We start from the raw sequence: 15,105 nt of genomic DNA, 5'->3' as shown, positions 1-15,105 counted from the left end.
GGCAGCAGCCTGGAGCATTTCTCTGCCGGCACCGTGCTCTCTGGGCGAGAAGTAGACACCGGTTCCACTCCGGCACAATGAAGGCGCAGAGCACGGAGCTGGCATGCGCATCGCCCAGGCTGCAAGAGGAAGCGTGGCTGCCTCTCGCTTGTGTGTGGATTCACGTTAGCACTTGAAAACAGAAAGTTCAAGCTGCGGCTACTTGTGCTGCTACCTATTTCTCTTCCAGCTTTCCCTGGAAAGAGTTGTGCCCAGCTTGATGCTTGGAGATGCAGAGATGACAGTGGCAGATGCAGCGGAGAATGGAAATACAAAGTGCAGCGGAGAGTTTCTGGTGCTTTTACATGAGGCAAGGGGAAAGTGCAGCCCAGCAAAGGCTTTGACTTCTGGAGCCTTTTTCTTTGGCAGCAGCTGCTGCAAGTGAGCAAGGGAGCTGCGAGAGTGAACAAGGGGACGGTCCGTCTATGTGAGAAGGAAGCTGCCGAGCCGCAGTGTGTTGTGCTCAGTTTCAAGGCTGCCTGGAGGAGGGGGGGACTTGAAGAACGCCTTCTTTCTGGACGCCTCCTTCTGGCTGTGCTGCAGCTGCATGCACTCTGCAGCACTGAAGGTTTAGGAACCTGCTGCTGGCCAGCTTGTGTCCAGGAGTGCAAGGGCTGTGCCTTCCTTTCTGAAGCAGCCAGAGCATTCTCAGCTGCATCTGCTTGTGAAGCAGCTCTTGGCTGGACATTGGAAATTGGCTCCCCTGCGTACATGAGCCCGGTGCCCAGCTGCTTGGTTCTTCGCCTTCTGTGCTCTGGACAGAAGTGAAGCCCAGCCATGGCTTGGAGCTTTGCCGCTCTTCAGCGTCAACACTGCATGCAGCCACAGTGTGCTGTGCAGGGATTTTCCTTCAGCTCGACGGACAAGCATTTTCTTGCTGTTTCACCGAGTGCAAACTGTCCGTGTAGCTCTCGCTCAGCGAAATGCGTTTGGAGAGAAGCACTTGCTGGATTAGCCTTTCGCTGGCCAAGACTTTCAACACAGCACCACAATCCGGGCGACGACGAGCGGAAAGGACGAACATCTTTTGGTCCTGGCACGTTCTTCTGGGCGAGACGTCTATCCGCCTCTTCGCTCCCTGCAAGGCTGTAAGCTTGGCGGTGGCACTTGCAAGTGAGAAGGCAGGTGCAGAGAGCACCGCGATCTGCCGGCGCTGTGCAGGCTGGAAAGGAAAGAGGGCTACCACTAGGATGTGCTGCAAATACAGGTTTCCACGCGTCGAGGGTAAGCTCCGCGTAAGGTAAGCTCGTTGACCTCAAACTGTTCTCTGTGCGAGACGTAGCTGAGAATCTTTCCGTTAAGATTCAGGCTACAAGGCAGACAGAATGTGCTGCTACCTAGCGCTGAGAGAGAAAGTGCAGAGGAGCCCAGGCGTGTTTCGGCAGAGGCAGCAGCCTGGAGCATTTCCCTGCCGGCACCGTGCTCTCTGGGCGAGAAGTAGACACCGGTTCCACTCCGGCACAATGAAGGCGCAGAGCACGGAGCTGGCATGCGCATCGCACAGGCTGCAAGAGGAAGCGTGGCTGCCTCTCGCTTGTGTGTGGATTCACGTTAGCACTTGAAAACAGAAAGTTCAAGCTGCGGCTACTTGTGCTGCTACCTATTTCTCTTCCAGCTTTCCCTGGAAAGAATTGTGCCCAGCTTGATGCTTGGAGATGCAGAGATGACAGTGGCAGATGCAGCGGAGAATGGAAATACAAAGTGCAGAGGAGAGTTTCTGGTGCTTTTACATGAGGCAAGAGGAAAGTGCAGCCCAGCAGAGGCTTTGACTTCTGGAGCCTTTTTCTTTGGCAGCAGCTGCTGCAAGTGGGCAAGGGAGCTGCGAGAGTGAACAAGGGGACGGTCCGTCTATGTGAGAAGGAAGCTGCCGAGCCGCAGTGTGTTGTGCTCAGTTTCAAGGCTGCCTGGAGGAGGGGGGGACTTGAAGAACGCCTTCTTTCTGGACGCCTCCTTCTGGCTGTGCTCCAGCTGCATGCACTCTGCAGCACTGAAGGTTTAGGAACGTGCTTCTGGCCAGCTTGTGTCCAGGAGTGCAAGGGCTGCGCCTTCCTTTCTGAAGCAGCCAGAGCATTCTCAGCTGCATCTGCTTGTGGAGCAGCTCTTGGCTGGACATTGGAAATTGGCTCCCCTGAGTACATGAGCCCGGTGTCCAGCTGCTTCGTTCTTCGCCTTCTGTGCTCTGGACAGAAGTGAAGCCCAGCCATGGCTTGGAGCTTTGCCGCTCTTCAGCGTGAACACTGCATGCAGCCACAGTGTGCTGTGCAGGGATTTTCCTTCAGCTCGACGGACAAGCATTTTCTTGCTGTTTCACCGAGTGCAAACTGTCCGTGTAGCTCTCGCTCAGCGAAATGCGTTTGGAGAGAAGCACTTGCTGGATTAGCCTTTCGCTGGCCAAGACTTTCAACACAGCACCACAATCCGGGCGACGACGAGCGGAAAGGACGAACATCTTTTGGTCCTGGCACGTTCTTCTGGGCGAGACGTCTATCGGCCTCTTCGCTCCCTGCAAGGCTGTAAGCTTGGCGGTGGCACTTGCAAGTGAGAAGGCAGGTGCAGAGAGCACCGCGATCTGCCGGCGCTGTGCAGGCTGGAAAGGAAAGAGGGCTACCACTAGGATGTGCTGCAAATACAGGTTTCCACGCGTCGAGGGTAAGCTCCGCGTAAGGTAAGCTCGTTGACCTAAAACTGTTCTCTGTGCGAGACGTAGCTGAGAATCTTTCCGTTAAGATTCAGGCTACAAGGCAGACAGAATGTGCTGCTACCTAGCGCTGAGAGAGAAAGTGCAGAGGAGCCCAGGCGTGTTTCGGCAGAGGCAGCAGCCTGGAGCATTTCTCTCCCGGCACCGTGCTCTCTGGGCGAGAAGTAGACACCGGTTCCACTCCGGCACAATGAAGGCGCAGAGCACGGAGCTGGCATGCGCATCGCACAGGCTGCAAGAGGAAGCGTGGCTGCCTCTCGCTTGTGTGTGGATTCACGTTAGCACTTGAAAACAGAAAGTTCAAGCTGCGGCTACTTGTGCTGCTACCTATTTCTCTTCCAGCTTTCCCTGGAAAGAATTGTGCCCAGCTTGATGCTTGGAGATGCAGAGATGACAGTGGCAGATGCAGCGGAGAATGGAAATACAAAGTGCAGAGGAGAGTTTCTGGTGCTTTTACATGAGGCAAGAGGAAAGTGCAGCCCAGCAGAGGCTTTGACTTCTGGAGCCTTTTTCTTTGGCAGCAGCTGCTGCAAGTGGGCAAGGGAGCTGCGAGAGTGAACAAGGGGACGGTCCGTCTATGTGAGAAGGAAGCTGCCGAGCCGCAGTGTGTTGTGCTCAGTTTCAAGGCTGCCTGGAGGAGGGGGGGACTTGAAGAACGCCTTCTTTCTGGACGCCTCCTTCTGGCTGTGCTCCAGCTGCATGCACTCTGCAGCACTGAAGGTTTAGGAACCTGCTGCTGGCCAGCTTGTGTCCAGGAGTGCAAGGGCTGCGCCTTACTTTCTGAAGCAGCCGGAGCATTCTCAGCTGCATCTGCTTGTGAAGCAGCTCTTGGCTGGACATTGGAAATTGGCTCCCCTGAGTACATGAGCCCGGTGTCCAGCTGCTTCGTTCTTCGCCTTCTGTGCTCTGGACAGAAGTGAAGCCCAGCCATGGCTTGGAGCTTTGCCGCTCTTCAGCGTGAACACTGCATGCAGCCACAGTGTGCTGTGCAGGGATTTTCCTTCAGCTCGACGGACAAGCATTTTCTTGCTGTTTCACCGAGTGCAAACTGTCCGTGTAGCTCTCGCTCAGCGAAATGCGTTTGGAGAGAAGCACTTGCTGGATTAGCCTTTCGCTGGCCAAGACTTTCAACACAGCACCACAATCCGGGCGACGACGAGCGGAAAGGACGAACATCTTTTGGTCCTGGCACGTTCTTCTGGGCGAGACGTCTATCCGCCTCTTCGCTCCCTGCAAGGCTGTAAGCTTGGCGGTGGCACTTGCAAGTGAGAAGGCAGGTGCAGAGAGCACCGCGATCTGCCGGCGCTGTGCAGGCTGGAAAGGAAAGAGGGCTACCACTAGGATGTGCTGCAAATACAGGTTTCCACGCGTCGAGGGTAAGCTCCGCGTAAGGTAAGCTCGTTGACCTAAAACTGTTCTCTGTGCGAGACGTAGCTGAGAATCTTTCCGTTAAGATTCAGGCTACAAGGCAGACAGAATGTGCTGCTACCTAGCGCTGAGAGAGAAAGTGCAGAGGAGCCCAGGCGTGTTTCGGCAGAGGCAGCAGCCTGGAGCATTTCTCTGCCGGCACCGTGCTCTCTGGGCGAGAAGTAGACACCGGTTCCACTCCGGCACAATGAAGGCGCAGAGCACGGAGCTGGCATGCGCATCGCACAGGCTGCAAGAGGAAGCGTGGCTGCCTCTCGCTTGTGTGTGGATTCACGTTAGCACTTGAAAACAGAAAGTTCAAGCTGCGGCTACGTGTGCTGCTACCTATTTCTCTTCCAGCTTTCCCTGGAAAGAGTTGTGCCCAGCTTGATGCTTGGAGATGCAGAGATGACAGTGGCAGATGCAGCGGAGAATGGAAATACAGAGTGCAGCGGAGAGTTTCTGGTGCTTTTACATGAGGCAAGAGGAAAGTGCAGCCCAGCAGAGGCTTTGACTTCTGGAGCCTTTTTCTTTGGCAGCAGCTGCTGCAAGTGGGCAAGGGAGCTGCGAGAGTGAACAAGGGGACGGTCCGTCTATGTGAGAAGGAAGCTGCCGAGCCGCAGTGTGTTGTGCTCAGTTTCAAGGCTGCCTGGAGGAGGGGGGGACTTGAAGAACGCCTTCTTTCTGGACGCCTCCTTCTGGCTGTGCTGCAGCTGCATGCACTCTGCAGCACTGAAGGTTTAGGAACGTGCTTCTGGCCAGCTTGTGTCCAGGAGTGCAAGGGCTGCGCCTTCCTTTCTGAAGCAGCCAGAGCATTCTCAGCTGCATCTGCTTGTGAAGCAGCTCTTGGCTGGACATTGGAAATTGGCTCCCCTGAGTACATGAGCCCGGTGTCCAGCTGCTTCGTTCTTCGCCTTCTGTGCTCTGGACAGAAGTGAAGCCCAGCCATGGCTTGGAGCTTTGCCGCTCTTCAGCGTGAACACTGCATGCAGCCACAGTGTGCTGTGCAGGGATTTTCCTTCAGCTCGACGGACAAGCATTTTCTTGCTGTTTCACCGAGTGCAAACTGTCCGTGTAGCTCTCGCTCAGCGAAATGCGTTTGGAGAGAAGCACTTGCTGGATTAGCCTTTCGCTGGCCAAGACTTTCAACACAGCACCACAATCCGGGCGACGACGAGCGGAAAGGACGAACATCTTTTGGTCCTGGCACGTTCTTCTGGGCGAGACGTCTATCCGCCTCTTCGCTCCCTGCAAGGCTGTAAGCTTGGCGGTGGCACTTGCAAGTGAGAAGGCAGGTGCAGAGAGCACCGCGATCTGCCGGAGCTGTGCAGGCTGGAAAGGAAAGAGGGCTACCACTAGGATGTGCTGCAAATACAGGTTTCCACGCGTCGAGGGTAAGCTCCGCGTAAGGTAAGCTCGTTGACCTAAAACTGTTCTCTGTGCGAGACGTAGCTGAGAATCTTTCCGTTAAGATTCAGGCTACAAGGCAGACAGAATGTGCTGCTACCTAGCGCTGAGAGAGAAAGTGCAGAGGAGCCCAGGCGTGTTTCGGCAGAGGCAGCAGCCTGGAGCATTTCTCTGCCGGCACCGTGCTCTCTGGGCGAGAAGTAGACACCGGTTCCACTCCGGCACAATGAAGGCGCAGAGCACGGAGCTGGCATGCGCATCGCACAGGCTGCAAGAGGAAGCGTGGCTGCCTCTCGCTTGTGTGTGGATTCACGTTAGCACTTGAAAACAGAAAGTTCAAGCTGCGGCTACTTGTGCTGCTACCTATTTCTCTTCCAGCTTTCCCTGGAAAGAATTGTGCCCAGCTTGATGCTTGGAGATGCAGAGATGACAGTGGCAGATGCAGCGGAGAATGGAAATACAAAGTGCAGCGGAGAGTTTCTGGTGCTTTTACATGAGGCAAGAGGAAAGTGCAGCCCAGCAGAGGCTTTGACTTCTGGAGCCTTTTTCTTTGGCAGCAGCTGCTGCAAGTGGGCAAGGGAGCTGCGAGAGTGAACAAGGGGACGGTCCGTCTATGTGAGAAGGAAGCTGCCGAGCCGCAGTGTGTTGTGCTCAGTTTCAAGGCTGCCTGGAGGAGGGGGGGACTTGAAGAACGCCTTCTTTCTGGACGCCTCCTTCTGGCTGTGCTCCAGCTGCATGCACTCTGCAGCACTGAAGGTTTAGGAACCTGCTGCTGGCCAGCTTGTGTCCAGGAGTGCAAGGGCTGCACCTTCCTTTCTGAAGCAGCCGGAGCATTCTCAGCTGCAGCTGCTTGTGAAGCAGCTCTTGGCTGGACATTGGAAATTGGCTCCCCTGAGTACATGAGCCCGGTGCCCAGCTGCTTCGTTCTTCGCCTTCTGTGCTCTGGACAGAAGTGAAGCCCAGCCATGGCTTGGAGCTTTGCCGCTCTTCAGCGTGAACACTGCATGCAGCCACAGTGTGCTGTGCAGGGATTTTCCTTCAGCTCGACGGACAAGCATTTTCTTGCTGTTTCACCGAGTCCAAACTGTCCGTGTAGCTCTCGCTCAGCGAAATGCGTTTGGAGAGAAGCACTTGCTGGATTAGCCTTTCGCTGGCCAAGACTTTCAACACAGCACCACAATCCGGGCAAGGAGCAGCAGAAAGGAAGACCATCTTTTGGTCCTGGCACGTTCTTCTGGGCGACACGCCTATCGGCCTCTTCGCTCCCTGCAAGGCTGTAAGCTTGGCGGTGGCACTTGCAAGTGAGAAGGCAGGTGCAGAGAGCACCGCGATCTGCCGGCGCTGTGCAGGCTGGAAAGGAAAGAGGGCTACCACTAGGATGTGCTGCAAATACAGGTTTCCACGCGTCGAGGGTAAGCTCCGCGTAAGGTAAGCTCGTTGACCTAAAACTGTTCTCTGTGCGAGACGTAGCTGAGAATCTTTCCGTTAAGATTCAGGCTACAAGGCAGACAGAATGTGCTGCTACCTAGCGCTGAGAGAGAAAGTGCAGAGGAGCCCAGGCGTGTTTCGGCAGAGGCAGCAGCCTGGAGCATTTCTCTGCCGGCACCGTGCTCTCTGGGCGAGAAGTAGACACCGGTTCCACTCCGGCACAATGAAGGCGCAGAGCACGGAGCTGGCATGCGCATCGCACAGGCTGCAAGAGGAAGCGTGGCTGCCTCTCGCTTGTGTGTGGATTCACGTTAGCACTTGAAAACAGAAAGTTCAAGCTGCGGCTACTTGTGCTGCTACCTATTTCTCTTCCAGCTTTCCCTGGAAAGAGTTGTGCCCAGCTTGATGCTTGGAGATGCAGAGATGACAGTGGCAGATGCAGCGGAGAATGGAAATACAGAGTGCAGAGGAGAGTTTCTGGTGCTTTTACATGAGGCAAGAGGAAAGTGCAGCCCAGCAGAGGCTTTGACTTCTGGAGCCTTTTTCTTTGGCAGCAGCTGCTGCAAGTGGGCAAGGGAGCTGCGAGAGTGAACAAGGGGACGGTCCGTCTATGTGAGAAGGAAGCTGCCGAGCCGCAGTGTGTTGTGCTCAGTTTCAAGGCTGCCTGGAGGAGGGGGGACTTGAAGAACGCCTTCTTTCTGGACGCGTCCTTCTGGCTGTGCTGCAGCTGCATGCACTCTGCAGCACTGAAGGTTTAGGAACCTGCTTCTGGCCAGCTTGTGTCCAGGAGTTCAAGGGCTGCGCTTTACTTTCTGAAGCAGCCAGAGCATTCTCAGCTGCATCTGCTTGTGGAGCAGCTCTTGGCTGGACATTGGAAATTGGCTCCCCTGCGTACATGAGCCCGGTGCCCAGCTGCTTGGTTCTTCGCCTTCTGTGCTCTGGACAGAAGTGAAGCCCAGCCATGGCTTGGAGCTTTGCCGCTCTTCAGCGTCAACACTGCATGCAGCCACAGTGTGCTGTGCAGGGATTTTCCTTCAGCTCGACGGACAAGCATTTTCTTGCTGTTTCACCGAGTGCAAACTGTCCGTGTAGCTCTCGCTCAGCGAAATGCGTTTGGAGAGAAGCACTTGCTGGATTAGCCTTTCGCTGGCCAAGACTTTCAACACAGCACCACAATCCGGGCGACGACGAGCGGAAAGGACGAACATCTTTTGGTCCTGGCACGTTCTTCTGGGCGAGACGTCTATCCGCCTCTTCGCTCCCTGCAAGGCTGTAAGCTTGGCGGTGGCACTTGCAAGTGAGAAGGCAGGTGCAGAGAGCACCGCGATCTGCCGGCGCTGTGCAGGCTGGAAAGGAAAGAGGGCTACCACTAGGATGTGCTGCAAATACAGGTTTCCACGCGTCGAGGGTAAGCTCCGCGTAAGGTAAGCTCGTTGACCTCAAACTGTTCTCTGTGCGAGACGTAGCTGAGAATCTTTCCGTTAAGATTCAGGCTACAAGGCAGACAGAATGTGCTGCTACCTAGCGCTGAGAGAGAAAGTGCAGAGGAGCCCAGGCGTGTTTCGGCAGAGGCAGCAGCCTGGAGCATTTCTCTGCCGGCACCGTGCTCTCTGGGCGAGAAGTAGACACCGGTTCCACTCCGGCACAATGAAGGCGCAGAGCACGGAGCTGGCATGCGCATCGCACAGGCTGCAAGAGGAAGCGTGGCTGCCTCTCGCTTGTGTGTGGATTCACGTTAGCACTTGAAAACAGAAAGTTCAAGCTGCGGCTACTTGTGCTGCTACCTATTTCTCTTCCAGCTTTCCCTGGAAAGAGTTGTGCCCAGCTTGATGCTTGGAGATGCAGAGATGACAGTGGCAGATGCAGCGGAGAATGGAAATACAAAGTGCAGAGGAGAGTTTCTGGTGCTTTTACATGAGGCAAGGGGAAAGTGCAGCCCAGCAAAGGCTTTGACTTCTGGAGCCTTTTTCTTTGGCAGCAGCTGCTGCAAGTGAGCAAGGGAGCTGCGAGAGTGAACAAGGGGACGGTCCGTCTATGTGAGAAGGAAGCTGCCGAGCCGCAGTGTGTTGTGCTCAGTTTCAAGGCTGCCTGGAGGAGGGGGGGACTTGAAGAACGCCTTCTTTCTGGACGCCTCCTTCTGGCTGTGCTGCAGCTGCATGCACTCTGCAGCACTGAAGGTTTAGGAACCTGCTGCTGGCCAGCTTGTGTCCAGGAGTGCAAGGGCTGCGCCTTCCTTTCTGAAGCAGCCAGAGCATTCTCAGCTGCATCTGCTTGTGAAGCAGCTCTTGGCTGGACATTGGAAATTGGCTCCCCTGAGTACATGAGCCCGGTGCCCAGCTGCTTCGTTCTTCGCCTTCTGTGCTCTGGACAGAAGTGAAGCCCAGCCATGGCTTGGAGCTTTGCCGCTCTTCAGCGTCAACACTGCATGCAGCCACAGTGTGCTGTGCAGGGATTTTCCTTCAGCTCGACGGACAAGCATTTTCTTGCTGTTTCACCGAGTGCAAACTGTCCGTGTAGCTCTCGCTCAGCGAAATGCGTTTGGAGAGAAGCACTTGCTGGATTAGCCTTTCGCTGGCCAAGACTTTCAACACAGCACCACAATCCGGGCGACGACGAGCGGAAAGGACGAACATCTTTTGGTCCTGGCACGTTCTTCTGGGCGAGACGTCTATCCGCCTCTTCGCTCCCTGCAAGGCTGTAAGCTTGGCGGTGGCACTTGCAAGTGAGAAGGCAGGTGCAGAGAGCACCGCGTCTGCCGGAGCTGTGCAGGCTGGAAAGGAAAGAGGGCTACCACTAGGATGTGCTGCAAATACAGGTTTCCACGCGTCGAGGGTAAGCTCCGCGTAAGGTAAGCTCGTTGACCTAAAACTGTTCTCTGTGCGAGACGTAGCTGAGAATCTTTCCGTTAAGATTCAGGCTACAAGGCAGACAGAATGTGCTGCTACCTAGCGCTGAGAGAGAAAGTGCAGAGGAGCCCAGGCGTGTTTCGGCAGAGGCAGCAGCCTGGAGCATTTCCCTGCCGGCACCGTGCTCTCTGGGCGAGAAGTAGACACCGGTTCCACTCCGGCACAATGAAGGCGCAGAGCACGGAGCTGGCATGCGCATCGCACAGGCTGCAAGAGGAAGCGTGGCTGCCTCTCGCTTGTGTGTGGATTCACGTTAGCACTTGAAAACAGAAAGTTCAAGCTGCGGCTACTTGTGCTGCTACCTATTTCTCTTCCAGCTTTCCCTGGAAAGAGTTGTGCCCAGCTTGATGCTTGGAGATGCAGAGATGACAGTGGCAGATGCAGCGGAGAATGGAAATACAGAGTGCAGAGGAGATTTTCTGGTGCTTTTACATGAGGCAAGAGGAAAGTGCAGCCCAGCAGAGGCTTTGACTTCTGGAGCCTTTTTCTTTGGCAGCAGCTGCTGCAAGTGGGCAAGGGAGCTGCGAGAGTGAACAAGGGGACGGTCCGTCTATGTGAGAAGGAAGCTGCCGAGCCGCAGTGTGTTGTGCTCAGTTTCAAGGCTGCCTGGAGGAGGGGGGGACTTGAAGAACGCCTTCTTTCTGGACGCCTCCTTCTGGCTGTGCTCCAGCTGCATGCACTCTGCAGCACTGAAGGTTTAGGAACCTGCTGCTGGCCAGCTTGTGTCCAGGAGTGCAAGGGCTGCACCTTCCTTTCTGAAGCAGCCAGAGCATTCTCAGCTGCATCTGCTTGTGAAGCAGCTCTTGGCTGGACATTGGAAATTGGCTCCCCTGAGTACATGAGCCCGGTGCCCAGCTGCTTCGTTCTTCGCCTTCTGTGCTCTGGACAGAAGTGAAGCCCAGCCATGGCTTGGAGCTTTGCCGCTCTTCAGCGTGAACACTGCATGCAGCCACAGTGTGCTGTGCAGGGATTTTCCTTCAGCTCGACGGACAAGCATTTTCTTGCTGTTTCACCGAGTGCAAACTGTCCGTGTAGCTCTCGCTCAGCGAAATGCGTTTGGAGAGAAGCACTTGCTGGATTAGCCTTTCGCTGGCCAAGACTTTCAACACAGCACCACAATCCGGGCAAGGAGCAGCAGAAAGGAAGACCATCTTTTGGTCCTGGCACGTTCTTCTGGGCGACACGCCTATCCGCCTCTTCGCTCCCTGCAAGGCTGTAAGCTTGGCGGTGGCACTTGCAAGTGAGAAGGCAGGTGCAGAGAGCACCGCGATCTGCCGGCGCTGTGCAGGCTGGAAAGGAAAGAGGGCTACCACTAGGATGTGCTGCAAATACAGGTTTCCACGCGTCGAGGGTAAGCTCCGCGTAAGGTAAGCTCGTTGACCTCAAACTGTTCTCTGTGCGAGACGTAGCTGAGAATCTTTCCGTTAAGATTCAGGCTACAAGGCAGACAGAATGTGCTGCTACCTAGCGCTGAGAGAGAAAGTGCAGAGGAGCCCAGGCGTGTTTCGGCAGAGGCAGCAGCCTGGAGCATTTCTCTGCCGGCACCGTGCTCTCTGGGCGAGAAGTAGACACCGGTTCCACTCCGGCACAATGAAGGCGCAGAGCACGGAGCTGGCATGCGCATCGCACAGGCTGCAAGAGGAAGCGTGGCTGCCTCTCGCTTGTGTGTGGATTCACGTTAGCACTTGAAAACAGAAAGTTCAAGCTGCGGCTACTTGTGCTGCTACCTATTTCTCTTCTAGCTTTCCCTGGAAAGAGTTGTGCCCAGCTTGATGCTTGGAGATGCAGAGATGACAGTGGCAGATGCAGCGGAGAATGGAAATACAGAGTGCAGAGGAGAGTTTCTGGTGCTTTTACATGAGGCAAGAGGAAAGTGCAGCCCAGCAGAGGCTTTGACTTCTGGAGCCTTTTTCTTTGGCAGCAGCTGCTGCAAGTGGGCAAGGGAGCTGCGAGAGTGAACAAGGGGACGGTCCGTCTATGTGAGAAGGAAGCTGCCGAGCCGCAGTGTGTTGTGCTCAGTTTCAAGGCTGCCTGGAGGAGGGGGGACTTGAAGAACGCCTTCTTTCTGGACGCGTCCTTCTGGCTGTGCTCCAGCTGCATGCACTCTGCAGCACTGAAGGTTTAGGAACGTGCTTCTGGCCAGCTTGTGTCCAGGAGTTCAAGGGCTGCGCCTTCCTTTCTGAAGCAGCCAGAGCATTCTCAGCTGCATCTGCTTGTGGAGCAGCTCTTGGCTGGACATTGGAAATTGGCTCCCCTGAGTACATGAGCCCGGTGCCCAGCTGCTTGGTTCTTCGCCTTCTGTGCTCTGGACAGAAGTGAAGCCCAGCCATGGCTTGGAGCTTTGCCGCTCTTCAGCGTGAACACTGCATGCAGCCACAGTGTGCTGTGCAGGGATTTTCCTTCAGCTCGACGGACAAGCATTTTCTTGCTGTTTCACCGAGTGCAAACTGTCCGTGTAGCTCTCGCTCAGCGAAATGCGTTTGGAGAGAAGCACTTGCTGGATTAGCCTTTCGCTGGCCAAGACTTTCAACACAGCACCACAATCCGGGCGACGACGAGCGGAAAGGACGAACATCTTTTGGTCCTGGCACGTTCTTCTGGGCGAGACGTCTATCCGCCTCTTCGCTCCCTGCAAGGCTGTAAGCTTGGCGGTGGCACTTGCAAGTGAGAAGGCAGGTGCAGAGAGCACCGCGATCTGCCGGAGCTGTGCAGGCTGGAAAGGAAAGAGGGCTACCACTAGGATGTGCTGCAAATACAGGTTTCCACGCGTCGAGGGTAAGCTCCGCGTAAGGTAAGCTCGTTGACCTCAAACTGTTCTCTGTGCGAGACGTAGCTGAGAATCTTTCCGTTAAGATTCAGGCTACAAGGCAGACAGAATGTGCTGCTACCTAGCGCTGAGAGAGAAAGTGCAGAGGAGCCCAGGCGTGTTTCGGCAGAGGCAGCAGCCTGGAGCATTTCTCTGCCGGCACCGTGCTCTCTGGGCGAGAAGTAGACACCGGTTCCACTCCGGCACAATGAAGGCGCAGAGCACGGAGCTGGCATGCGCATCGCACAGGCTGCAAGAGGAAGCGTGGCTGCCTCTCGCTTGTGTGTGGATTCACGTTAGCACTTGAAAACAGAAAGTTCAAGCTGCGGCTACTTGTGCTGCTACCTATTTCTCTTCCAGCTTTCCCTGGAAAGAGTTGTGCCCAGCTTGATGCTTGGAGATGCAGAGATGACAGTGGCAGATGCAGCGGAGAATGGAAATACAGAGTGCAGAGGAGAGTTTCTGGTGCTTTTACATGAGGCAAGAGGAAAGTGCAGCCCAGCAGAGGCTTTGACTTCTGGAGCCTTTTTCTTTGGCAGCAGCTGCTGCAAGTGGGCAAGGGAGCTGCGAGAGTGAACAAGGGGACGGTCCGTCTATGTGAGAAGGAAGCTGCCGAGCCGCAGTGTGTTGTGCTCAGTTTCAAGGCTGCCTGGAGGAGGGGGGGACTTGAAGAACGCCTTCTTTCTGGACGCCTCCTTCTGGCTGTGCTCCAGCTGCATGCACTCTGCAGCACTGAAGGTTTAGGAACCTGCTGCTGGCCAGCTTGTGTCCAGGAGTGCAAGGGCTGCACCTTCCTTTCTGAAGCAGCCGGAGCATTCTCAGCTGCATCTGCTTGTGAAGCAGCTCTTGGCTGGACATTGGAAATTGGCTCCCCTGAGTACATGAGCCCGGTGCCCAGCTGCTTCGTTCTTCGCCTTCTGTGCTCTGGACAGAAGTGAAGCCCAGCCATGGCTTGGAGCTTTGCCGCTCTTCAGCGTGAACACTGCATGCAGCCACAGTGTGCTGTGCAGGGATTTTCCTTCAGCTCGACGGACAAGCATTTTCTTGCTGTTTCACCGAGTGCAAACTGTCCGTGTAGCTCTCGCTCAGCGAAATGCGTTTGGAGAGAAGCACTTGCTGGATTAGCCTTTCGCTGGCCAAGACTTTCAACACAGCACCACAATCCGGGCAAGGAGCAGCAGAAAGGAAGACCATCTTTTGGTCCTGGCACGTTCTTCTGGGCGACACGCCTATCGGCCTCTTCGCTCCCTGCAAGGCTGTAAGCTTGGCGGTGGCACTTGCAAGTGAGAAGGCAGGTGCAGAGAGCACCGCGATCTGCCGGCGCTGTGCAGGCTGGAAAGGAAAGAGGGCTACCACTAGGATGTGCTGCAAATACAGGTTTCCACGCGTCGAGGGTAAGCTCCGCGTAAGGTAAGCTCGTTGACCTCAAACTGTTCTCTGTGCGAGACGTAGCTGAGAATCTTTCCGTTAAGATTCAGGCTACAAGGCAGACAGAATGTGCTGCTACCTAGCGCTGAGAGAGAAAGTGCAGAGGAGCCCAGGCGTGTTTCGGCAGAGGCAGCAGCCTGGAGCATTTCTCTGCCGGCACCGTGCTCTCTGGGCGAGAAGTAGACACCGGTTCCACTCCGGCACAATGAAGGCGCAGAGCACGGAGCTGGCATGCGCATCGCACAGGCTGCAAGAGGAAGCGTGGCTGCCTCTCGCTTGTGTGTGGATTCACGTTAGCACTTGAAAACAGAAAGTTCAAGCTGCGGCTACTTGTGCTGCTACCTATTTCTCTTCTAGCTTTCCCTGGAAAGAGTTGTGCCCAGCTTGATGCTTGGAGATGCAGAGATGACAGTGGCAGATGCAGCGGAGAATGGAAATACAGAGTGCAGAGGAGAGTTTCTGGTGCTTTTACATGAGGCAAGAGGAAAGTGCAGCCCAGCAGAGGCTTTGACTTCTGGAGCCTTTTTCTTTGGCAGCAGCTGCTGCAAGTGGGCAAGGGAGCTGCGAGAGTGAACAAGGGGACGGTCCGTCTATGTGAGAAGGAAGCTGCCGAGCCGCAGTGTGTTGTGCTCAGTTTCAAGGCTGCCTGGAGGAGGGGGGACTTGAAGAACGCCTTCTTTCTGGACGCCTCCTTCTGGCTGTGCTCCAGCTGCATGCACTCTGCAGCACTGAAGGTTTAGGAACGTGCTTCTGGCCAGCTTGTGTCCAGGAGTTCAAGGGCTGCGCTTTACTTTCTGAAGCAGCCAGAGCATTCTCAGCTGCATCTGCTTGTGGAGCAGCTCTTGGCTGGACATTGGAAATTGGCTCCCCTGAGTACATGAGCCCGGTGCCCAGCTGCTTCGTTCTTCGCCTTCTGTGCTCTGGACAGAAGTGAAGCCCAGCCATGGCTTGGAGCTTTGCCGCTCTTCAGCGTGAACACTGCATGC

This window comes from Corvus hawaiiensis, chromosome 14, assembly GCF_020740725.1.
Source record: "Corvus hawaiiensis isolate bCorHaw1 chromosome 14, bCorHaw1.pri.cur, whole genome shotgun sequence".
NCBI classification, from domain to species: Eukaryota; Metazoa; Chordata; class Aves; order Passeriformes; family Corvidae; genus Corvus; species Corvus hawaiiensis.
The sequence above is the reverse complement of the archived record's forward strand: the minus strand, read 5'-3'. Positions refer to the sequence as shown.